The sequence below is a fragment of the Protopterus annectens genome, chromosome 5.part1, assembly GCF_019279795.1.
Source record: "Protopterus annectens isolate FY-2018-M chromosome 5.part1, PAN1.0, whole genome shotgun sequence".
Classification (NCBI taxonomy): Eukaryota; Metazoa; Chordata; order Ceratodontiformes; family Protopteridae; genus Protopterus; species Protopterus annectens.
This window is the reverse complement of record NC_056736.1, coordinates 383,695,898-383,721,621: the sequence shown is the minus strand read 5'-3', so window position 1 is coordinate 383,721,621 and position 25,724 is coordinate 383,695,898. Positions and strand designations below refer to the sequence as shown.

Sequence of the window (25,724 nt, the reverse complement as noted above, 5' to 3'; positions counted from 1 at the left end):
ATTATCCACAATTCTTACTAGCAATTCCTTGCATTCTGTGGTGTAACTACAGAAACCTATGGATTCCAACACTATCCATATCTAGTGTATGATGTTGATATTATGGATATTTCTTAATTCATGCCTTCTAACAAAACTGTTGAAAAAATGTGCCATTGCTGTTACGGATATGTCTTCAATGATGAGTCTTACAAAAGGTATTAGCAGTACTGGTTCAATGATCTGTACTGTCTGTGGTATGGCTATGGCTTGTGAGATTTGAAGACATGTTCCATAAGTTCTTCAAATTATTTGTTGTAGTATTTCAATCTGACATGCAAGCAGATTATTGTGGCATTATGCTGTTGTCTTTTGATCTCCATGCAATATATATGTATTGCCAAGGGTTTTAATCATGCTCATGAACTGTAAAGAAATTACAAGTTATTTATATTTTACCAGTGTTATGCATGAAGGCAGTTTACTTGTAATATGTCACATTAGTATTTATCACAAACAGTGTTATACTGACATTTTCATTGCACAGGAATGCATATTATTTATGTTGACATATGCTATTCACAGAATGAAATGCATAAATGGGCTCAAATGTCAATATTGTCATGTGAGTATCACTGTCTTTCAGATGGCCAGCAGTCCTATGGGTGGCCCCTTCTCCCCCCAGGAAAATGACATCATAACTGATGTTCTCCACCAACATAGAAGGAGACTCCTAGGCTGTTCAGGTGATACTGTTTGGAGAAATGAAATCTGGACTGACCTCACCTACATGATCAATGCAATTGGAAACCACAATCCCATGAAGCCTGTAGACATACCTCTCAACCTCTTAGAGCAAGAAATCTGAACAAAGCCTAAATAATGGGGGAACAGAGGCCCCAAAATAAGGAAGCTTTTAAAATATTGCTCTTACAAACTTAGAAAATTGATAGAATAACAGGTTTTGCATTAGCATGACTTTTCTGAAGGGTATGAAGTCTGACATTCAAATGTCTGTCTTTATTTTCTGACTTCAACCCCCCCCCCATGATTTGCCAGAAAACCATAATTTTATGTGAAACAGACCAAAAATATAAGGCAAAAGTCTGGACATTCTGCAAAAATCTATATAGTTGAGATGCTGCTGCTTGCATATGATCCTTTGTGCAGCCAACAGAATGACATGAGAGATGAAAGGATGCCACCAATGGTGCAGCACTACTGACCCACCAGATGATATCACAATATTTCTGGTATCACTGCATACAACAAGAGGGGAGTGAGGCATCCCTGGTTGTGGGATTGAAGCTAGAGTTCCAGGACAAACATATATGTCTTTATTTCCATTACAGGGATGTGTAGTGCTGTAGCATGCATATTCGTGTATTGATGTTTTTGATCTATAGCAGCAGAGTTGATCTATGCACCCACATCCACAGAGAGTGTGGATGATGAAAGCAAATCTAATGGCATGTGTTGATACAAGTGAGTTACACACAGAATAGCCCAAACAACATTTGTAATTCTGTTTGGTTAATATTCACAGATCCATCTACTTTGGGACTAAACCAAGGATCAGCAGGTGAATGTCTCTGTACTGTGAATACTATGTTGTTAGTGCCTCAACCTCATTTCATGGCAGTGCTGTTTACTGTCATATTGTTCTTTCACTAGCACTATACACTACAGGTCCATTCAACTGCAGACAGACCAGATATGCTACAGCAAAGTTGTCATAGTTGTCAGTATTTTTGCTACATACATAACTGTCATGTCTTTCTCTTTGCTTTCCCACTCCAGAATCCACAGTACAGCCCACAACCTCTGCATAGCAGGAGTCCATCTGTGGTAAGCTATTAAGCATGTTTCATACTTGTCCTTGCTGTTAATCCTGTAGTTGACCTCCATTTATACTGTCCTTCTTAAAATTCCTAGGTCAGTCTGCATCAAAGCCCACAAGTGCACATATGAGTGGTATGTGTATGTCACACATTCCATATATTTTAACTGTGCTCATCTGGTTAATAGTGCAAATGTGATCAATAATGCTGTTTTTTTCCCTACACAAGTTGAAGTTCATCCCTATTCAGCACTGCCATCTTCCCATGAGTTATTTCCAGGTATGTAGAGTGCATGGGTTAGCATGTTGTGCAGCATGGCACACACTGTGATCATCTTTTCTGCCTTTTCAGGTGTGTATTACAGTATACCCTGGATGTGTCCAGATGTCTGAACCTAGCTTTCAATGCAACAAACACACGCTCTGTGATGTTTCTGGTTGTTACATGTGGTCTATTGTAGACCTCCTGGGCATGGTTTGATGGCTCATGGTACAGGTTCTTATTTGTAGCCAGTATATATACATCTCATTACCTAACAGTCTTATACAATACTATTGATTAAGTATACTTTTTCCCTTAAGGAAAGCCCAAATGTTTTCCAGAATCTACTAACTATTATCTCTTATTATAGAAGTCGATTGCTCATCAGCAATTTTCATTCCCCCAATCATTATACTTAAAACTGAAATTTTTGTCTTAGAGAATTGTATCCCTTCTACTCAACCAGCATTTCTCAGTCTTTTACTTTTGTAAACACTGAAATGACCCCCCACCTTATTACAATATTTTTGAGTTCCTCTAATAACTTCTGCTACCCATAATTTGTCTTTTGCCACTAATATAACATCATCAGCGCATGACATTACTATTTGAATTTCAATATTATTCCTAATAACACAATTCAGTGTCATTAATTCTCAACTAATGTGAAAAGGTGCACTATTTATTGGTGTATCCCTATCCAGCCATCCATTTTGACACTAAACTTCCTAGTCTGCTTCCCATTAATTAGAATGGTGACCTATTTAACCATATGTGATGTTTTTTATGACCTCTAAGAATTTTCTGTCACACCAAACATCAACAACTCCTCAGTAATTGCTGATGAGCCACAAGATCTACTGCTTTGTCATATCTACTGTTACTATATGTACCTTATTTCCTTCCCCATAACTATACTTTACAATGTTTTAAATCATAACCAATAGTTCTTGACTTTTCATTTAATCTTTTATCCTTACAGCCCTTAAACAATCACCTCTCCAATACAGTTCTCTGACCGTGCAAGAATTACTTTCAATAGTATTTTATAAACAACGTTATTTAATATAATTGGCTTCTGTTTTTTATTTTGCAGCTGTCCCCGTCTTCAAAATTAATTTAGTCACTTCTTTACATATTTCTCCTTTTTCATGTCCTTCATCTTTCAATTAATTTAACATATTTTATAGCACTTATTTATTTATTTATTTTTGATTACTGTGAAAGTCCAGCTGGATTAAACCTTTTTCAGTGGAGGCTCAGGTAAAAAAGCTCCAAGTAATGTTATTACATGACATTAACTGAAACAGTTTCACAGATGATAAATAGAAATAAATAATCTATGCAATACATCATTCTGTGATAATGAAAATGTGACAAACAGTGTGCTTTAAGTTGAAGAAATAGCACAACTACAATGTTAAAGGTACAGAAAGGTAACATGTCTAGTTATAAAATGTTAAAGGGTCTTTTTACCTCACTTTGTTTGCAAAAATATGTCCTTATGCTCGCAAATAATTTTGTTGTATAAATTATACCCCATACCAGAAACTACTGGCACAGACACAGAATTTACATTGAATTTACTCAAAATATTGTCTAATTCCTGAATGTCTATATCTCTTATTTTTCAAAGCACAACATAGATTCTTTTCTAAATGCAGATCCCAACAAATTCTCTTCACTCTTTCTACTCCTTTGTAAAAAATGTGAAACATCTTAATTTGGCTTGCATAATATTGTCTTGATTTGTTAGCATACCCTCATCCTCACCATAACTTTCTTTTAAGAATGTATCTGTTTTCCTCACAAATCTTACCAGAAAAGGATAAACAACTTATTTTCTTCTTTTTAAATAATACCTTTGTTTAACTAACAATAATTGGACCATTTTTATTATCTTCTTATATTTCTTATCTGTCTTTATAGACCTTTTCATTTAATTCTTCTACCTTTCTAAATATTGTTTCTTTTTCTTTATAATTGTACTTTTTTCAATTGTATATATACATTCTTATATTTTTTCCTTAACCACTATTTACCATTCTTTCCATGATTGATAAAAAAATTGTCATAAAACAAGGGTCATTCCATAACTATTTTTTATTTCTTTGTAGGTTCATAGTTTCATAGCAAAATAGTAGGCGAGCTGCCTTTGTAGGTCATTTTTAAGTCTAGCTAATTTCCTTTTTTATGCACAAAATAGACTATCCCATTTAGTTATAGATTGACCTTATCCATTCCATGGTCAATAATTATATATTACCCCTAATGAGAATGACTGGGATCATAACATAGATAATTTTAGAGGACCCATACATGGAATAAAGCATTTATAATATGCCTTTGTCCATTAGTAATACATAGGGCAATCCTGTGGTACATTTTCCCATCTTTAGATCTATAGATCCATAGATCTAAGTTGTACCTTGAATATAGATAGGAATGAACTTTGTTTTATGCGGGTAGCGATTCTGTTCCATAGCAGTAGTACCCTAGCAAGATATACCTATCCCTCCAAACTGTTCTGTAGATGTTGCAAAAGGGGTTCAGATCACCAGAATGAGTGACAGTCTCATAGTATCCACATTCAATCATATCCATATTTATATCCTCATTATTCTTAATTTTTTTCTAAAAAAATTGTCTATATAATTTGTTCCATAGTTTTTTAGCTGTCTTGTATTTCAAAACAAACATGTCCTGTTGTTTCTTCTTCACCACAATACAAACCTATTATTTCACTTTTCTTTTTGTAGGGCATATTTGCCTTTACAGGTATTTTTTTTTTATTCCCAATCATCATAAAAAATCTTGACATTCAACATTATGGCTACATCATTTCTTTCTTTCTTTACTTGCTTGAATCTTTACTTCTGGAATATTTTCCAGTGGATTAATATAATAATATTTCCTCAGAATATTTTGTACCATATTTTTCTATCTTCTTCTAATTTCATTAATCTTTATTTTCTACATTCTTAACTTTTGTTGATAATGCTTTATGTCTTCATTAAAGCATTATTTTGATTTTTTTGTTACTTCTTATTCTGATAATTCCTTCTACTTGTACTTAAATACATCTGTCACTAAATTCACATTTTTTTCATTTAAACATTTCAATACCGTATGCAAATTTAATGATGCAACATATACTACTGGATTTATCATACCTAATCCTCCTTTTTCTTCATATGTAATACACCCCTTTTAACAGGATTCAATCTCAAGCTCCATATAAAGGAGAAGAATATTTCTAACAAGAGTTTTACATACATTCTAGGAATCATAACAACACTAGATAAATATGCTATCTTACCTATTAACAATTGAATTAATCAAATTTACTTTTATCTTATATGCTAATCTGGACATTTTCTATAACACAAAAATAAGTTTTATTTCCTTTAATATTTTATCTTATCCCTTTTATTGCCTTATTTATCAAAATGTATCCCTAGAATATATATTTCTTTTATGAAAAATTGCATATTTTTCTTTATTATAAGTCATACTTCCTTTAAACATTTCACTAAACAGATAATAACTTTTCTCATTCATTCTCTGTTTTAGTTGTTATAATAATAACATCTGCATATGATATAACTGTAATTTCAGCTGACATTTGAATTATAAAATTTGTATTTTTTTCATTTTCTGATTAATCTAGTATTGTATTCGTAACTAAAGCAAATAAAATACAATTCATATGGCAGCCTTGTCTTATACCATTGCTCATGTGTAGTTCTTTACTTAAACTATCATTCACAAAACTCTTACTTTATTATTATTGCATGCTTTGTACATACTTGCTTGATTTTATTGCTAACATTGTGCTCATCCATTATTTACCACAGTATATCATGCAACATTGAATCAAATGTTTTGTTAATATGACCTACCATAAGTTTTGTATTGTATTTCTTTCTATCAATATCCTCAATTATTTCTGTCACTATCATTAATAACTCTTGGCATCCATTTCCTTTAATACTAGAAACACTCTCCTCCATCCATTATGTATTGCATGCTATTCTCAAATCTTTTTTTTGTATTATATCTTATAATCTGTATTATTTAATATTATTGGTCTCCCATTTTTTTATAACTTCTTTTTCTCCCCTTTTCCATATAAATCTTAATATCCCATTACACAATTCCTTACACTCTTAAGCTTTCATTTACCCATTTATTGAATACACGTAAATATTTTTATGGCATTCTTCTAGATTTGTATACATTTCAAATCCAATACCATCCAGACTGGATGTTGATTCTACAGTTAACTGTTTAAATGCTTTTTCTCATTCATGTAATGCAATCTCTTTTTCAACTTCTCTATTACTTTGTTCAGAATTGTTTTACTTTCCATGTCTTTACATTATATAACTTTTTGCTATATATTTCTTCCACATACATTGCAGCTATTCCAGAATTTCTTGCTGACTTTTTTTTTTTAGATTACCTTATCTTTCATTTCTCTCATTACACTACTACCCTCCTTCAATATCTTACTTAGATAAGAGGAAACTGCTTTCTTTCTACCTTGTAAAAAAGTTTTTATATATATAATAATTGCTTAATTTTCTCATAATTTTTCTTATACATTTTCTTTTTCATAATATTCTCTATTAATTTATATATTATCCATCAAGTCTCTATAAGTTTTACCATATTTGTGCTTTTCTTTATCTTACTTTATTCTGCCAAAGTAAATAACTATGTTTATATTTTCTACTAAAAGTAATCCACCATTGTGACCAATTAACATAAAATGATTTCATAGTAATATGGTCCTTCCTTAATTGATTAATTTGTTTCCTATTTCATTCCATTCCTTTTCATTTATTCATTTTATACCCTTTGCTATCTTTATACTTTCTATATTATGATATATTTCTAACCATATTAAAAAAAGTATCTGAAAAAAACTGTTACAGCAGTTTATTCTTCCATTATACATATTGCTTCTGATACTAAAAAAAATAAATTTCAGATTTTAAAGTATCTCTCCTATAAGTCAATGTTTTTATTCCATATGACCAATTTTCCACATTTTGTTATGTCTATTATCTTTTTACATCCTTCCTGTTTTCTTTTTATTTTCTCTAAAATCACAATTGAAATCTCATGCAATTATATCCATATTTACAACTACATAATCCAATGTTTTCTGAAATAAATTCCCCCTTTCTTTACTAATCACTTAAGCATATATCGCAATAATTCTATAAACCTTCACTTGCCATTTTGCATCTATAATTGTTAATCTTCCCAGATTAACCAACATAACATACATGTTCCATATTATTTGTGTCTGCAATCTATCCTTATATGTCAAAAATCATACGTCCTCCAAAATAATATCAACTTCACATTTGTGACACCATTCTAAAAGTGATATGATTCTTGTAATAGTTTTCATACTATTAATGTTCACTGAAGGAAGTCTTAAATTATTCCTTTCTCTATTTCTTAATTTAAGCAATATCCTATTTTTCCACTAGTTTCTTCAAAAGATTTGTTATCCATTCCCTTTCTCTTTTTCCTTTAAATTAATAGCTTTAAATCTTCTTTTTCTATATTTTACCTTTCTACCAATAAAATAATTTTTAACCCTTACCATCTTCCACCTTATATCTTCTTCATCACTAACTTCTGATTATAATTCCCCTCCTTCATTATTTTTCTATCTCCCTTTTTTCTTCCAAAATTTCACCTACTTCTATCTCATTTTCAGTTCTATTTTATAACATTCAAGTTCACATTTCTTTGCCTCATGATCTGTTTTATCACAATTTACAACTAAATGTCCTTCTTTTCCAGAGGAAACAAAAAAAGCATGTCTTAGGCTGCCCTTGGCATTCTGCAATACTCCCGAGAACATGTATAATATATGGAATATATACATTTTTTCCATTTCCATTTTTAAAATGATATTGCAATCCCATGCCCCATTCCATAAACCCCTATTATCATAAACATCTGAAATGTCTATTATTTCTTTACATATATTTTTTAAATGTTAAAGTCTCACTTTCCACCTGTTTTCAAAACTGTATATGGATTTTCATTTTAGTTTCCTGAAAATATGCTTTTATCATATAATCAGTCCAATGATTATTATTGCATCTTTTTTCATATTCACATAGAAACTTCTCCATACCTTGTACAGTCTCAAAAAAGTCACACAAATGTATCTTTATTAATCAAAATAAATACTCTTACCTCTTGTGTTTTTGCTTTCAAAGATAAAATTACATTGACCCATACCTCATATCAGTTCAACTCATGATCTATTCTGCTTTGTATTCTTACTATGAATTTTCTGTATTTGTTCAACTCCTGATCTATTTTGCTTTGTATTCTTACTATGAATTTTCTTTTTACACTGTCCTCTTTTCTTTCTATTGTTCTGTTTTTTTGTGGCTGCTACTGTCTCTACATGCTTTTTCTTACTTTTCTACTGACTCCTTCTGACATTGCTTCTATATGTTCCTTGTTTGTATTTTCTGTGATGTCTCCCCGATATACATCATTCTCAGGTTCACTTTGGTTAATTGGTTAATTAATTCCTGCAGTAAATCATCCCACAATACTCATGATTGGAGGGCTGTAACTATAAATTCCACTTTGACTGTCTCCTCAGTTTGTTTGAACAGCTTTTACTGAAACATTTTTTCTGAATCCTCAATATCTGCAAAATTTTCTTTTTTTGAGCTGGTGTTGCCTCCACTCCCTTTAGTTGATTTTCCATCTTGTGCACTGTCATCCCAGCTGCCGCTGCAATAGGAATAGGAGGTGAGCATGTACTCACATATGCCAATACCATGAGTACTGATTGCAAGTAAGGGAAGTTTCCTGATGTACTGGTCAAATATCCCCTAGTAGTATAAATATCACCTCAGGTCTCCCCTGAAAAAAGTTTGATAGCCTAGTAGAACTAGTCTAGTCAACAATGGATAATGAAAAATAAATAAAAAATTTGTATGGCAGAGACAGGTCACCTCTTGACAGTCTGTAGGACACTGTAGTGACAGGGCTTTGAGTCAGTCCATGTAGGACATGTTGTTTAGGCTTTATATCCTTTTAGTAAGGTATTTCAGTGGTTGTTTCATTTGTTGCACATGTCTGGACAGACACGTGGCAAAGGGGGCATTATATTCAAAGATTTGCCTAATGAGGGGGGACAATGAACATGCCAAGATCTAGACACAATCCCTTTGTTTATAAGCTATACAATATAGAAGGCCTTTTTTACAACAATGGACACATGTTGGTCAAAATTTAGGTTACTGTCCACATAGGTTCCCCAATCCTAAACAACTAGGTCATCTCTTAGGGGTGTATTGTCAATGTAGCAGTTCCCTGGGGGGGTAGATGACTTCCTAAATGATACAATAATGCATTTTTTAGGATTTAGTTTCAGTTCATGATTTTGGCACCAGTTATTTATTTAGGACACACCTTCTTGTAGGACAGCTCAGTCATTTGGGGACTCAATGATTGCTCCTAGCTTGCAGTAATCTGCAAACTTTGCCAGCCAGAGCCTTTTGGTATTGGCGTTTACTTCAGAAAAGTAGATGCCAAACAGGAGATTTCCCAGCACAGAACCCTGGAGGACTCCACTGGTGACTGGTCTCTTTGTGGAGGTAACCTCCTATTTTGATTATCTGCATCCTATCTGTGAGCTAGTTCGCAATTCAGTGGGTAATGTAGGGGTTAATTCCCAGTTTATTTAGCTTTTCTAGTATGCCTGAGTGGAGAATTGTGTCAAAAGCTTAGGGCATGTCAAGGTACGCAGTATGTACTCTTTTGCCTTCATCCACTGCTTTATCCATCACATCTTCACTTATTGGTTGCCCTATCAATTTTTAAGTCCTTTAGCTATCTTTATTTCTTCTCATCACCCTCTCTAGAACTCCTCATATACTCAAACTAGACAGAAAATCAATTATATCAAACCTTATTCTCTCTTTTAGTGAATATCTCAGATTTAAGTCTAAAATCAATTTCAATTTTAAATAATCCTCTCATAGGTATATTGTCTTACTTTAGTTAAATATTAATTTCTAATTTTAATAACCTCATATTTTGAATAAATAAATATTTTAATATCATATGCCATTCTATTCTGTTACCTCCTAATGTCACAGTTTAAATCTATGAATAGCATTATTTGCATATTCACTGTTATATATAATTTCTATTCTTCAGATAAATCCCCTCTCCATTTCATAAACGTATATGTACAAATACCTGTAAATATGCATGCCTAGTCTTAAATTATTTATCTACAGCAGAGACCTTCCCAATTTTTAGCATATGTGCATATTTTGGGAAGATAAAATAAATAAATTAAAAGGTCTACTTAATACTATATTTTCATTCTTTAACAGAGAAGATATTCCTGAACAAATCCCACAAGATCCTATTTTCCCATTGAAACTATCCTCCTCCCTCTCTCCCTCTCAGATGTTATGTGACTAACCAGGGGAAACAGACTGTCTCCTCTACCTTTTGCATTATACTTGGAGCCCTTAGCAGAGGCAATAAGACAATTCACTATTAAAGGTTACCAGTGGGTGGGTCTGGAGATCAAGATTTAACTCTTTCAACAACAACAACAACAACTTGTTTCAGGTGATGTCTGCTAGCACTAACATTAACCATCTCAAGGGAGGCTCTGACCAAGTTGAACAGATTTGGGTCATTATCAGTTTATATAATCAACAAGGATAAAACTAGAGCAATACGTATTAATATAGAGAACAGGTCACAATTATTAAGACAGAACCTGGAAATCTGGAGCAAAAGGAGGGTAAAGTATTTTGGGATTTGGTTACAGGAAACATACAAAGGACAAAGGATCAATGCATACCTCATATAAGCAAGCCCCCCCCAAAAAAAAAAATTAGGAGCAACATTTCAAAATGGAGAATGTTAAGTTTGTGTGTGTGTGTGTGTGTGTGTGTGTGTGTGTGTGTGTGTGTGTGTGTGTGTGTGTGTGTGTGTGTGTGTGTGCATGTATGTATATGTATATGTATATATATATATATATATATATATATATATATATATATATATATATATGGGTCTACTTCTAAATTTCAAATTTTCAAAATGTCAACTTTCTTATGGTCAAGACCATAAGATCGAAGTTCTGAAACTTCAAACCATTTAAATGGAGATCACTGTACAGCACAGAATGGAATATTCCCCATTTTCCTCAAGGTAGTGTGATCTGGTAGTTGGAATATTTAATTACCAAGAGTTTGGGAGGTACAGGGGGGCTTGCCCCATGTAAAAATTTTTTTTAATTTAAATTTAAAAGTTTCAAAACTTCGATATTACGGTCTTGACCATAAAAGTCAACATTTTGAAAATTCAAAATTTAGAAGTAGACCTATATTTATATCTCAGTAAAGATCCTTTATTGGCATGTGATGCCACATATATTTTTTGCAATCCTTCTGGATCCCACTGATGTAAATTATTATTATATGGTGAAATCCTGCATGAAAGCATCATAATCATCACAAATTGATGTTCATGATGGATGATAACCCAATAGATGGTTGTGGTAAGCTAATTCTGACAAAATTAAATGGAAGTTTTGGGGTGGTAGATATTAATAAATATATATAAAGGTCATCAAGCTAGTGTTCAATGTGAAATGTCAAGTTTAAGATATTTGTAACTAAGCGGAAGCAGCTTTTGTGGGTAAGATTTTCAGATCTTCTACAGAGATGCCTAGAGACATTAGGTAAGGAAGGACCACAAGGTTCAAAGAGACCTTTGGTAGGAACAATAAGCAAGAAAAATAGTCACATATTTGCAACCATAGAGGTTGGAAGTAAGTCCATGCCCCTATTGTTGTAACAAGAATAAATAGAAAAGTGAAAGCCATAGCTGAATAGTTCAGTAGTTCATATTAAGCTGTGTTAGGGCCAAAAGTTAATTATAACATAGACTCCATATTTAAAGAGAATGCTCTAATTCCTACACATAAATCCAAATGCTTTTTAAACAATTGTTCTGTAGCTTGGAGTGTGTTATCCTCCACCAAGAAGGTATGTACCTTGCATGACCCTTGAAAAACACATTTTCTGCACTTAATAAGATGTCCTCAGTGATTATATTCATATCTGATCTTACTAGATCAATAGAGTTAACTTGATCTGTTATTTTGAAATAAAAAATTAGTGACTTGTATATAAACCTTGGATGAGACCCCATATGTATGTTCATCTTAAGCACAAATTCAAAAACATTCTGGTACGAGTTACTAAGTAGTCATAGCGGTTTAACATTAAACACCTTGTCTGGAATATTAGTACGTAATAAATACAAGGTGATGGGAAAGTCTATTAATTGGGTTAGATTATTGGATTCATGTTGATCCATTGAAGGTGATTTTGACAAACATAAATAAATCCAAACCAGTTCATCAAAACCACATTTAGTGAACAATGAAACAATTTGTTTGCAGGTGCAAGCTCTCTTGCACCTCCCAGGTGGGGGGACATCCCTCTGACCCCCTGGAATTATATATATCAACGCCAAGGTTGCACAACAGTGAAGAAAAAGACAATCTTCAGTTTTGTTGAAGGCAGTTTTGGTGAACTAAAGTCAGTTTCTTTGTGTTCGCTGTAATCTCTTTTGATGGATTGACATGCTCCCAAATTATTAAGCATACATAGAGTGGCTTTGGAAAAAATAAAGACTATACTTAGCTACTGGAACTAGTGATTAAAAGGTGAGAAATGCATTACATGAGTGAAGATTAAGAGTGAGTTGGAGCTGCAAACAATAGTTCCATGTATACCATAGTAAAAGAAATGGAGGACTACTCCAGAGTATCAAACTCCAAGCTTTATAAAAATGGCTGATAAGTGTTAGAGAAACACCTTTTAGAAATATGAGGCTGATCTTTAACATATACATTATGTTTCAGTATGAGGCTGGGGACAAAGTGGTAGATAGATGAATAAATGCCTGGGAAGACATGCTTAGTATAATGATAGGAAAGCAATCCTGGTAATGGAATTGGACTATACCACGAAAATGCAATAAAACCCAGAAAGTTCTGTATTTTGCATGGAAATGTCTCCATAAGTATTTATATACACTAAACTGAATGTATAAGGTTTCCAATGCAAAGATTATCTGTTGGCACAGGAGCACAAAGAGACAGGAGACATGTCTTCTGAGGAAGTCCAGGCTTATTAAAGTTTAAGGCAAGTCTCTCTGACATGATAGAAGTTGCAGCAGGTTAAGTTAACCAAACATATTTTCCTAGATATAGGAAAAGAGGATGAAGTACAACTCTATCTAAAGGATAGTGTGTGGATATTGGGCCAGACAACTAAGAAAGCAATAATAGGAAATGGAAGATAAAAGAAAATCTGACAATACAGGAAGTTATTAGGCTGGCAGATGAAATACAGAAGGGAAAAGAAGAGTAAAGATGGAGGAATGCCAGTAAAAGCTATATAAGGGGGTTGCTACCCTGGCAAAAATATGCTGAGATGAAGAAAGCAGGAAAGGAATAATTTTGAAAAGGAGAAGAAAGTAGGGGTCTGACCTGGACAAGACACTTTAAGTTTCAGTAAGCAGTTGAAATAGGAGTAGTAATTTATGCAGGTGCACATAGCTGAAGTAAAGCTACACTAAAGAAAAATAGAGTAAATATATTTACTTTGTAAAATATTGTCATGTTTAAAGAGAGAAGGTAGTAGAGATAAAAGAAAGTTTAAGGGATTGTTACACTACAGGCATATACTGAATTGTCTTCCATTCATGTGATAATGATAATTGGCCATTATAATGTTATATGTTAGCATTTGATTATTTTATTGATTCTTTGTATTGCTAAAATGATTAAAGATGTTTTATTGCAAAAAGAAAAAAAAACTTATTTCTCCACATTCTTTCTGTACCCCATGCACAAAAAAATCATACATCTAGTAAAACAAATAATATCTACCTCTAGATGTGAACACCATTTTAATATACAGAGAGATGCCTTACCTCAATTATAATATTAATAACATTAGAATAAACCAACCCTATGCTTCTTTTTCCTTTCTTTTCATCCTTTGGTGAGATTTTTTTTACATTCCTTTTCCTTACCCTTAAACTTACTCTATTGCTTATGAAATGTTTTATATTGCTTTTTTTCTTCACCTGTTCCATCCTATGAATGTACCTCCCAAACTGTCAAATGTATTTTCTATCCTAATTTAAATTATAACACACAAGCTGTAAAAACTAGTTATACCAACTGAAGACATGGCAGAAAATGGGGGGAGGTGGGACAAAACAGTTTCAACAGAGATCTAAGCAACAATTAACAGTACAAACTCTAAAACCAAAAAAATAGACTCAGCTCTGTATATTTGCAGATAGATTGGAAGGCAGTCTCTCAGAACACAGGTTCCAGCTGTTACAAACAGGTCTAATTTTATGTGAGTGATCCTTGAGTTAGATAACACACAAGCTGTAAAAAACAGTTATACCAACTGAAGACATGGCAGAAAATAGGGGGAGGTGGGACAAAACAGTTTCAACAGAGATCTAAGCAACAATTAACAGTACAAACTCTAAAACCAAAAAAAATATAGTCAGCTCTGTATATTTGCAGATAGATTGAAAGGCAGTCTCTCAGCAGGGAGACAACAGTTTCAACAGAGGTCTAAGCAACAATTAACCATATAAACTCTAAAACCAAACAAAAAAATATATACTCAGCTCTGTATATTTGCAGATAGATTGGAAGGCAGTCTCTCAGAACACAGGTTCCAGCAATTAAATGCAGGCTGTTACTAATAGGTCTAATTTTATGCAAGTGATCATTGAGTTAGATAACACACAAGCTGTAAAAAACAGTTATACCAACCGAAGACACGGCAGAAAATAGGGGGAGGTGGGACAAAACAGTTTCAACAGAGATCTAAGCAACAATTAACAGTGCAAACCTTAAAACCAAAAATATGCTCAGCTCTGTATATTTGCAGATAGATTGGAAAGCAGTCTCTCAGAACAGGGAGACAACAGTTTCAACAGAGATCTAAGCAACAATTAACAGTACAAACTCTAAAACCAAAAAAAAATAGACTCAGCTCTGTATATTTGCAGATAGATTGGAAGGCAGTCTCTCAGAACACAGGTTCCAGCAATTAAATCAGGCTGTTATTAACAGGTCTAATGTTCTGCAAGTGATCATTGAGTTAGATAACACACAAGCTGTAAAAAACAGTTATACCAACTGAAGACACGGCAGAAAATAGGGGGAGGTGGGACAAAACAGTTTCAACAGAGATCTAAGCAACAATTAACAGTACAAACTCTAAAACCAAAAAATATACTCAGCTCCGTATATTTGCAGATAGATTGGAAAGCAGTCTCTCAGAATAGGGAGACAACAGTTTCTACAGAGATCTAAGCAACAATTAACAATACAAACTCTAAAACCAAAAAAAAAAAAATCATGTATGACTAAAAAAAAAAATCAGAAAGATTCAAGCTGTATTTTTTCAGGTTTTTCAGATTTTGTGTGCAATTCTCCTTTAAATATCTTTTCACATTAAAGCTGCTTAATGATAGCATTGAATACTGCAAATTCAGTACCATGATTAAGCTATAGTATAACAACAGTGCTATATGTGTGTGTGTGTGTGTGTGTGTGTGTGTGTGTGTGTGTGTGTGTGTGTGTGTGTGTGTGTGTGTGTGTGTGTGTGTGTTTGAAGTGCTGTAGGCTTGATTGGCAAAATACAATCCACACAAGTAAAACTGCAGATATTAACAGGAACAAAGTGTGGTTAGTACTGCATGTATGAATGAGTCAATAGTGAAATGGATCTTCTGCCTCTGTTTTACAACACAGTGGGAGATGGCTCAGAATGTGTTAGTTTTATCAATATAACTCTATAACCAAAACTTACTGATATTGATGCATTCTCATGCTATAATGTATCGTAAAAATGTCTGCTTGTGGAACCAGGATGTGTCTAAAAAGGACCAGTCCACTAACCCTGTAAACAATGAATATGTGAATAAATAAACAAATAAATAAATAAAAGGTCAACCTGCCAACAAGTTATATGGAACACTAATTTGTTAAGCATTGCATATGACTACCATCCTTCAGATATACTGGTTAGATTGAATGCACTTATTATACTGCATCATATATTGGTAATAGAAGAAAAAATTAAGATAGCAATCAAAACTGCCCTATTTATTCAACTCATATTTTTAATTACATCAACCATTGTGCTTTTCTTATTTCATCATCTCCCTCACGCCTTCTTATAGGTTCATACGTAAGTACTAGGATAGCTACCCTTGTGGGCCATTTTAAGCCTAGACAATTTCCCTTTTGGTGCTTGCATTAACCTATCCCATTTGGTTTTATATTGGCATTACCCATCCCATAGTTGATTACCCCTAATGAGAATAACTGGGATCATACCATAGATAATATGAGGGGACCCATGCATGGGATAAAGCATTTAGAAACTGCTTCTGTGCATTAGTGGGGGAAGCCCTGGGGTAACTTTTCTGTTTCCCATGCAGAGATCTAAGTTGCATTTGAATACAGTCAGGGATGAACTTTGTTTTATGTGGATGGGGAGTCTGTTCCACAGCAGTGGCATCCGCTGTGAAATATACCTGCCCTTCCAAAACATTCTGTTGATGTTGCAGAAAAGGTTTAGATTCTTACACTGAGTATTTCTGATGCCATGTGATTAGCTGGCATGCAGTAAATCCATCAGTAATTATTCAGAGGAAGCCTTATATGCCAGACACAGACAACCTCTTAGCAGTTTGGAGGATACCATATATAGTGACAGGGCTTTGAGTTGGTCCAAGCAGGATATGTTGTTTAGCCATTGCATCCTTTTAGCATCTTGAAGTCTGTTCAGGAAATATGCTGCATTTATCCATTAATCTTTCCTCAGTTTAAGAACTTTCTAATGTCTTTGTTGAATTTTGTACCCTAAGGACTACAGTGACATTACTTTAGAATAGGACTGGATGATTTTGCATAGTCAAATCCTGTTTCATTGCATATTATAGCTTGAGTGTTTTGAGATCATGGAACCTTATGAGTGAGGATTATGTGAGAGACATTAATGGACAAGTAAAAACTTCATATGTGGACAGTAGTAAAAATAACGGTGGTGCAAAGTGTAGCATTGCCACCTCACAGCAAGAGGTTCTCCGGTTCGATCCTCGGCTAGGGTGCCTTCTGTGTGGAGTCTGCATGTCCTCCCTGTTGTCGCATGAGTTTCCCCAGGATGCTCTGGTTTCCTCCCATATCCCAAAGACATGTAGGTCTATTGGACACTCTAAATTGGTCCTAGGCATGAGTGCATGCATGTGTATGCCTTCTGTGGAAGGTTGGGCGCCAGGCTGGCAACTCGACACCATAAAACTCCACTGCCAATCATGAGCAGACAAGGTGATCCACTATGGTGACCCCTAACCAGGAAAAGCTGAAAGAAGAAGAAGTAAAAATAACAGTAATATGAAGGGGTTTTATGCAGGTCTAGCAGTGGGAAGAAATCTAGTAGAACCAGCAGTTAATACAAGATGGGAAAGAAGACCTACAATAAGAAATACTCACAAAAAGAGTTAAGTCTTGAAAGACATTTGCATAGAACAATGTTGTCGCCCCTTTGTGTGTTAAAGCTAAAGAAGTTAGATCTTTTACTTATTTTTGCTACGAAAACTTTGTGACTTAACTTTTGAGACTTTTGATTTAAGGGACATTTTCTCGAAGACGTGAAAAGAAAAATTATCATATGTTCATAGGTTCATAGATTAGTACTAGGCTAAATGCCCTTGCGAGCAATTTTAAGCCTAGAAATTAATCATTGAAATTGATTTTTTTCTACAGGTCAAAGTGCACATTATTTAAAAATGTTTTCTTACAATTTAGAACTGATGTTATTTCTGAACAGATTATTCATGATTATTTGTGTTCTATTCTACATGTGCTGAAGTTAAAAATATTTAAAAAAATAATATAGGTAGGAAGGGGAGTAGATGTGACTTTAAAAAAAAAAAGACAAGGAAAATTGTGTTTCATCTATCAGCTGTGGTTTATATTGCTGGTACAAGACAGGTATTACATTATCCTGGCCATCCAAAAGCAAGAAAGGGAGCAGCAGGAAAAAAAAAGACTAGGATGGTGAATAAGTTAATAATACCACTGGTGGTACGGTAGTACATGGATAGGAGGTAGGTTTATTACAAAGGCACAGTCAGGAAAAAAAAGTATTGATTGTGATGGAGACATAATGAAAGGCAATTTCCTGATAATGAGCTTTGCTTTTATTTCTCTAACTGCTTAGGTTTTTACATACTTTGATGGGAATGGACCACATTTCTAAGTCAGAGCAAAATAAAAGTTCATGAAATCAGTTTTGCTTCAGTGTTTGACATTTGATATGAGTGCTCTTCTCAGCACCCATTATGTACCCATAATTGCCTCTTTTTGCAGTTCACAAGGGGTTACTTTTATCAGTAGCATATTTAAAAATGTCTAAAGATTCTTTTTTATTAGCCCAATTTTTCCTACTATAACCAGAACCATCTGTGTATCATTATTCCACATTTCCCTAGTTTCTGCTTGCAAGTCCTGATATTTTACAACTGTGTCTATCAGTTCATAAGACACTGTAGTTACTGTATGTAGCAATTTCAATAACAAAAGGTATTTCTGTCTTTTTCCTCTTGATCTACAATTTTGGGTTTGATTGGTTCTACCATTTTAGCTGCTGGTGTGGGACGATCTCTAGTAATCACTACTTCATCATTTTCAATAACTGTTTGTGGTTCATGTTTACAATGTCTCTCAGCTGCCTCTATGTTGAATGAGCAATGTGTTAAGGGTGATGTTCAGGCAGTTTCCAGATTTAACTCAAGGATCACTTGCAAAAAATTAGACATGTTAGTAATAGCCTGATTTAATTGCTGGAACCTGTGTTCTGAGAGACTGCATTCCAATCTATCTGCAAATATACAGAGCTGAGTATATATTTTTTTGGTTTTAGAGTATGTACTGTTAATTGTTGCTTAGATCTCTGTTGAAACTGTTTTGTCCCACCCACTCTCCCTATTTCTGGCTTATAGTTTAAATTTGGTGGCTTTTGCAGTTGCCAGCCCCACTGTAGATTTGATCTGGGACACTCCCCCAGTCCCATCTCTTTACCACATTCTACCTAATAAACTCTTTCTGCACATGCTTTTAGTCCTTTTTAATTTAATTGCATTTTTTAAACTGTGTTTGGTCTAATATTGCTACATACTCAAGTGTACTAGCTTGCACTGCATGTGAATTGTTTTTACTACTGTTTTTAGCTACTTTTCAGTAAAAAAAAAAACAAAACTGTAAGCCTGTTTCCTACCTTTCCTGTACATATTCCACATACATATTTGCTGTATCCAGGACTGTATGTAAGCTTCTGAGCCCCCCAATCCTTTCTGTGTTGGAGGAAAGCCTTCTAGCTTTTCAGTGGGAGTGGTAAGCACTAAGTAACCTGTCTACCACATAAGGAGTGGTTCTGCCCCAGAAATTGTAGTTATTGCCCGTTTGGGCAATCTCTTCCATCTCTCTCAACTTTCTGATTTGAAAGCCTGCATTTGCAATTGTTTCTGTCCTGTAACTCAGATACAAATTCTGAGTTTTAGCACTTAAATTTGCTTATTTGTGCTCAGCACTTGTTCAGAACTTGTAAGCACTAAATAAACTACTAATTACTATAGCACTCAACCTTCCTCATTACCTAGAGGAAAACAGTTTTTGTACTTACTTTTCTCGCTTGCTTAGAGAAAAACATCTTGTGTACTCATGTTCCTCACTTATCTAGAGGAAAACAGTTTTTTATTCAGGCATGTCCAAGGGTCAGCTCCCAGTGCTCTCTCCTGTCTATCTGATGAATCTGGGCATCTTGAGGCAATGTAGAAATTGCCTCATGTACACAGACAACCCTCTCCTCCTACCACCCAACACTACAACCTGTGAGAGATGCACTTATCTAGCCAAACTCGAGGTAAAACTCTCTCCAACCAAGACTGAACTTGACAGTCAGGAGGAGAAGGTAAACATTTGCACCACACCACACTTATCACATAGTCTCACTAAATCTACACCACCAAAATCCATACATTGTAACACAAAAACATTCACGGAGGCTCTCAATAATAATCTGTCTAAGCAACAGAGACCTCCAAAGCAGACACGCAAGCAACCTCCATCCCCCCAACACAACCCAAATGACACATAGCCCACAGACTCAGTGTGCCACTCAACCACAGCCAATAAGGCAAAACAACGTACCCAGCACACTAGTGCTTAGTACACATGTAGTCTACCTGGCCCAGTGTTCTTCATGTCCTGTGTATTATATAGGCAAAACGGATCGAAAATTATGTGAGCACCTATATGAACACATCTATGCTATTAGGAAGGAGAAAATGGTCAATGCCCTAGCTAAGCACATTAAGGAGTGCCCTGACCATGAATTCAGTTTTACTGTGATAGACCAGATTGTACCAGACAATAGGGGAGGTCCTGATTCATTAATTTTGGAACACAAGGAACTGTTATGGCAGTTAAAACTAGAAGCATATCATTACCCAGGTTTGAATAATATGCTGTCAATCAATTGTGTTTTGAAATTGAAAAGCCTGGAGAGGTAGAAAGTTAACATGTTTTTAATCTAATTTATTTTATTTACGTATAATTTTTATTTACCTTCAATATGACATTATTTTTATATTATTAGAATATATTTACAGTGCTGTGAATCTTGTATTTAGATAGGTTGATAGTTGTATTTATGGTTGTTTTAGCCTGTATTGCCAGTGCAGGACATCAGTTATTAATTTAGTTTTTTTGAATATGTAGTTTAACCTGCAGGGAACTTCTGTTATGATTTTACAGGTTTCCCATCTTATGAGGCAGCGGCTGCTTTGATGATCTTGCCTCTTGTGAGTTTGGCAGTTTAGTGATTTGGGTGGGTTAACGCTTGTATGGGAATTTATTTAAATTGATTTAAATATGTAAATTTCATTTTCAACTGAAGGAGGCAGTGTTACTATTATGTGGCTATTTTGTAACATTTAAATAAGTTACGTCAATGGTGACGTTTTTTAACATTTCTTAATATTCTGAAGAAGTTGGTGAAGACTCGCCGACGAAAAGCTGTGTATATATTTTTTTAGTGACTTAAATAAACCGACGTGTGTACACCACACTTTCTCAGCTTGGATTTGTACAACCATTTGACTTTGGTGCACTGATCCTTTGGCTTCCTTTCTTGATCGTAGTTTGTCTTCAGTTTTTGAAGTTTGGGAGCAGGTTTGTGAAAGGCAGATCATGCCTCCTGAAACTGATGGACTTTTTTGTGGCAGTCAACAAAGCCGTAGATGAGGGTAAGGTGGTTCACACAGCCTATCTTGACCTCGCCAAGGCTTTCGACACCATCCCCCATTCTGGAATTATTGCTAAACTCACTAAACTAGGTATAAATCCATACATCACAAGATAGGTTGCCAACTGGCTCACTGACAGAACCCACACTGTAAAAGTTGCAGACTCCAAATCTGACCTCAAAGCAGTGACAAGTGGAGTACCACAGGGTTCCGTCCTGGGACCTCTCCTGTTTGGTATCTACTTCTTTGAAGTACAGGCTAACATAGAAGGCCTCTGGCTAACGAAGTTCACAGATGACTGCAAACTAGGAGCCATAGTCAAGTCCCCAAATGATGTGGACATCCTACAGAAGGGCCTCGCTGAGACAGATGCCTGGTGTCAGAGCCATGGCCTCAAGCTCAATGCCAAAAAGTGCAGTGTCATCCCTTTTGGTAAAAACTCTGTACCCATGAACTACCACATAGGCAGCAATCTACTTAACACAGAATGTGTGATAAGAGACCTTGGGACCCAGGTGGACAGTAGCCTCTCCTTTGATAGTCACATCGCCACAGTAGTCAGGAAGTCCTTCTACGTGGCACACCACATCATAAAAGGGTTCTCATCCAGGAAAAAAGAGGTAATTGTTCCTCTCTACTCGACACTCATTAGACCCATTATAGAGTACAACGCCCCTTTTGGAATGTACCTCACAAGATATCTGCAGCAGCTGGAAAGGCCACAGAAGTATCTCACAAATAGGATTACTGGCCTCAAACAAATGCCCTACACTGACAGTCTCAAAAAACTCCAGCTTTACTCCTTAGCATATCGCCTACTCTGAGGTGATCTCTGCCTAACATATAAAGCTATGTCAAACCCAGAGCTGTTGGACATGCTACACCTAACGAAATCCAAATCCCTCCGAACTACACGTTCTAGGGACCTAAACCTTGTCACCACAAGGACTTGCTGGAGTGATAGATTCCTGTCCCAGAGACTTCCTATACTCTGGAACAGGCTACCCATCTATGTCAAGCAAAGTTCTTCATTAGCACTCTTCAAGAAAAATCTTGATGAGTGGATGGGAAATAGGAAATACACCCCAGGGATCACTTCTGTGTCTCTGCTTGACAGTGGCACAGGAACATGACTTTCTTGGGTGGCGTAAGCCAGGGAACCTTGTTGGCTAGGCTTACATAGGCCCTTGGGCTGATAGCCTAGTACCTACCTATGAACCTATAAATTACTAATGTCTCTGTATAAAAATAAGTGGCTATTATTTTCTAATTTGTTATACCCCAAAATATCCTGAATGTGGGCTGCCACGATAGCATGATTTTGTCTTACAATCAATGACTTCTCCTTTCTGATGTCATTTTACAGGGACAGACATGATAATAATTTACTGTGGTTTTCCCTGTCAACAGCTTGCAACAGTACTGTGACTGCCTACTTTTGACTACCAGCATCTATCTGCGCTTTTAATTACTTTGCTTCCTTTAATTTTCATTTGTGGCCATTTCTGCTTCTGCAGTTTAAGGGATGTTTGACTGACAAGCCTGAAAATGCAACTGAGTGAATTGTTATTTTCAAAGTAACAACTGTAGCTCATTGTTGAAGTGTGATTATCTGACCCTTGTTATTAATAGGTGTTACTTGGGCTGAGATGGTTTGTTTTGCATTCACAGCTTTTAATATTGTAGCTAGAATTAAGAGTCTTTGACAATAATCTTCCTTCCCCGACTCACTGGCCTGTCTCAATAATGTAACAAAACACCAGAAGAAATATTCATATCTGCAAAAATAGGGTATACAAAAAATGCAAAACCAAATACTTAGAAAATAAGATAGATGAAACTATTGTCTTTCTTTGTGGCATTCAGGATTTGATTAATGAGAAAGACAAATTTGTAAATAGATAAATAAAGTGTGAGGTTTTTTTTCATCTGAAATTAAGCTAGAAAATCTTGCTTTTTGTTCAGACTTTAGGCTACATTTTATCTGAGGTGTGATGCTGGCATCTGTGACTGATAAGGCACATTTAAATACCGTTGTTTTCTTAATGTCTCTGTAGTTGGAATAAGTGATCTAATTACTTTGCTGCTCTTAGTAGCCTTTTAGATGTAGCAGATGACAAGAAATGCAGGAAAGAAAGGCAAACAGAAATAAGTCCAGACATAAAATAAATGGAATAATTATTAAATAATGTTTTTTATATATGTGACATATATAGTGTTGAATTACAGGATAGGAATATAATTTTTGGGAAAGAAAAACTTATTTGTGTGTTCTCCATTAAATTAATCACTACTTTACCTGTTCAGTTTTTTATTGACATCTAACTGGGGCTTAAAGCCCAAGGCATATACTAACCTCCCTGCCAGCACATGGGAATATAATACCTCTTTATTTGAGTGCCAGTGCCAGTGCAGGTATGAATGGGATAATTATCCAGATCAGGGCTAATTGCTTTGCCTAACAGCTCCAGGATATGGGGTTATTTAACTGAATATGGTCATTGTGTGTAGAATTTGTATGTTCTTCACTTGTTTACATTTGTTTTCTTTATGCATTCTGGTTTATTTCTACCTTCCAGAAACATTCTGATTGATTGGCTACACACACACACACACACACACACACACACACACACACACACACACACACACACACACACACGCACACATTCTCCTACATTTTGTTGAATGTTCACTTGGTTGAGAAATACTGGGGGGGGGGTTGTTTTATGTTGATTGTACGAATAGCTGAATGGTCAAAATATCCATGGTATGTTTCACTGAGAGAAATGACTGGGATTGGAGGGGGTGAGAGTGTTTGTGCATGTGACTGAAAGTTCAGGCTAGGGTCATGGATAGGCTTTGTATGTTTGTAAGAAAGTGCATTTTATGGTTAATGTCAGGGTTAGGTACAGGGATAGATGTAGTATTGCTAGTGTGTGCTTGTACATGTTTGTGTGTCCAAGTGTGTCTTGTATAGTGGAGTGTTTTGGGAATGTTTTTTTTTTTTTTTTTTTTTAAGGTAAAGTGAGGGTTAGGGTTGGGGAAAGAAGTTAAGGTTAGTAGCCATTACTAATGTGGTACAGGACTGTGGAACCTATGAACATATGAAACAGTAGATTGTGCAAAGGCAAACTCTAGCCATCCCATGTAGCCTAGTCAGCTATAAATTCATGCATACTGTATACATGACACTCAACTTATTTGAAACCATCCAGTGTTGGTTTATAATTTACTCTGCAATTACTTCACAGGAGAAGATTTAATTTGGTTTGTATTTTATTTTTTTACCTTTGATTTTTAATGTATCAATGTGTTGTGCCTGTGAGTGATAGTGTTTCAGTTTGACTGACTTAAATGGAATGGTGGGTCATTCTGATTTCTGGTTTCTGGTGACTACTTTATGAATTACTTCCCCTTGTACAAGGTTACCACAGTGTACTTAATGTTACCTTTATTTGCATAATATATGTTGATCTTCTCATTCAGTTTGACTAAAGTTGCTAATTGTTTTAATGTCTTTGAAAGCTGTTGTTACTTATTTATTTATTTTCTTCTTTTAAAATTATTTAATTGTAGCTGAGAATGTGTTCTTTAAATGAATATGCCATTAATGATTTACTGAAGCCCAAATATCTTGCCAAGTGTGTTAAATGTTATGTATATACAGAGGTAACATGATAGCACTGGAGACTTGTATTCCTCATGTCAAAAGCTGGATGGTTTGATTACTATGTCCCAAGACTCCCACTTCACATTCCTAAGCACCCTGGAGAATATTAGGGTCCAACCTAACACTCTCATACCGAGCAACTTCAACTACCCCTCATGTACCAATACACTTGCCCAACATTTCCTGGAATTCATTAATTCCAATGCCCTGGGTCAGCTCATTCTTACCCCCACTAGAGGTAGCAACATCCTTGACCTGGTCATTACTAACATGGGCGACTGTTGCTCTACACCAATAGTCAACTCCTCCCTGGTTAGATCCAACCACAAACTAATCACCTTGGAAATCCACATATCCCCCACCCACCCCCCACTAAGGTAACCACCAAGAAAAACTTCTCCAAAGCTAACTTTGGGCTCCTAAAAACAGAGGTGGCTAACTTCACGGCACCCATGCAAATGGAGAATAGTTGCATGACTGCCGAATCATACACCAATGCACTGTACGAACATGTACACAAA

General features: G+C 35.1%; 1 protein-coding gene across 1 annotated transcript in view; it reads left to right on the top strand.

Moving 5' to 3' along the window:
* The window catches only part of LOC122803168 (extracellular calcium-sensing receptor-like), a 2,339,905-nt gene that overhangs the window by 1,961,810 nt on the left and 352,371 nt on the right, over positions 1–25,724 (top strand). The gene's annotated exons all lie outside the window — the stretch shown is intronic.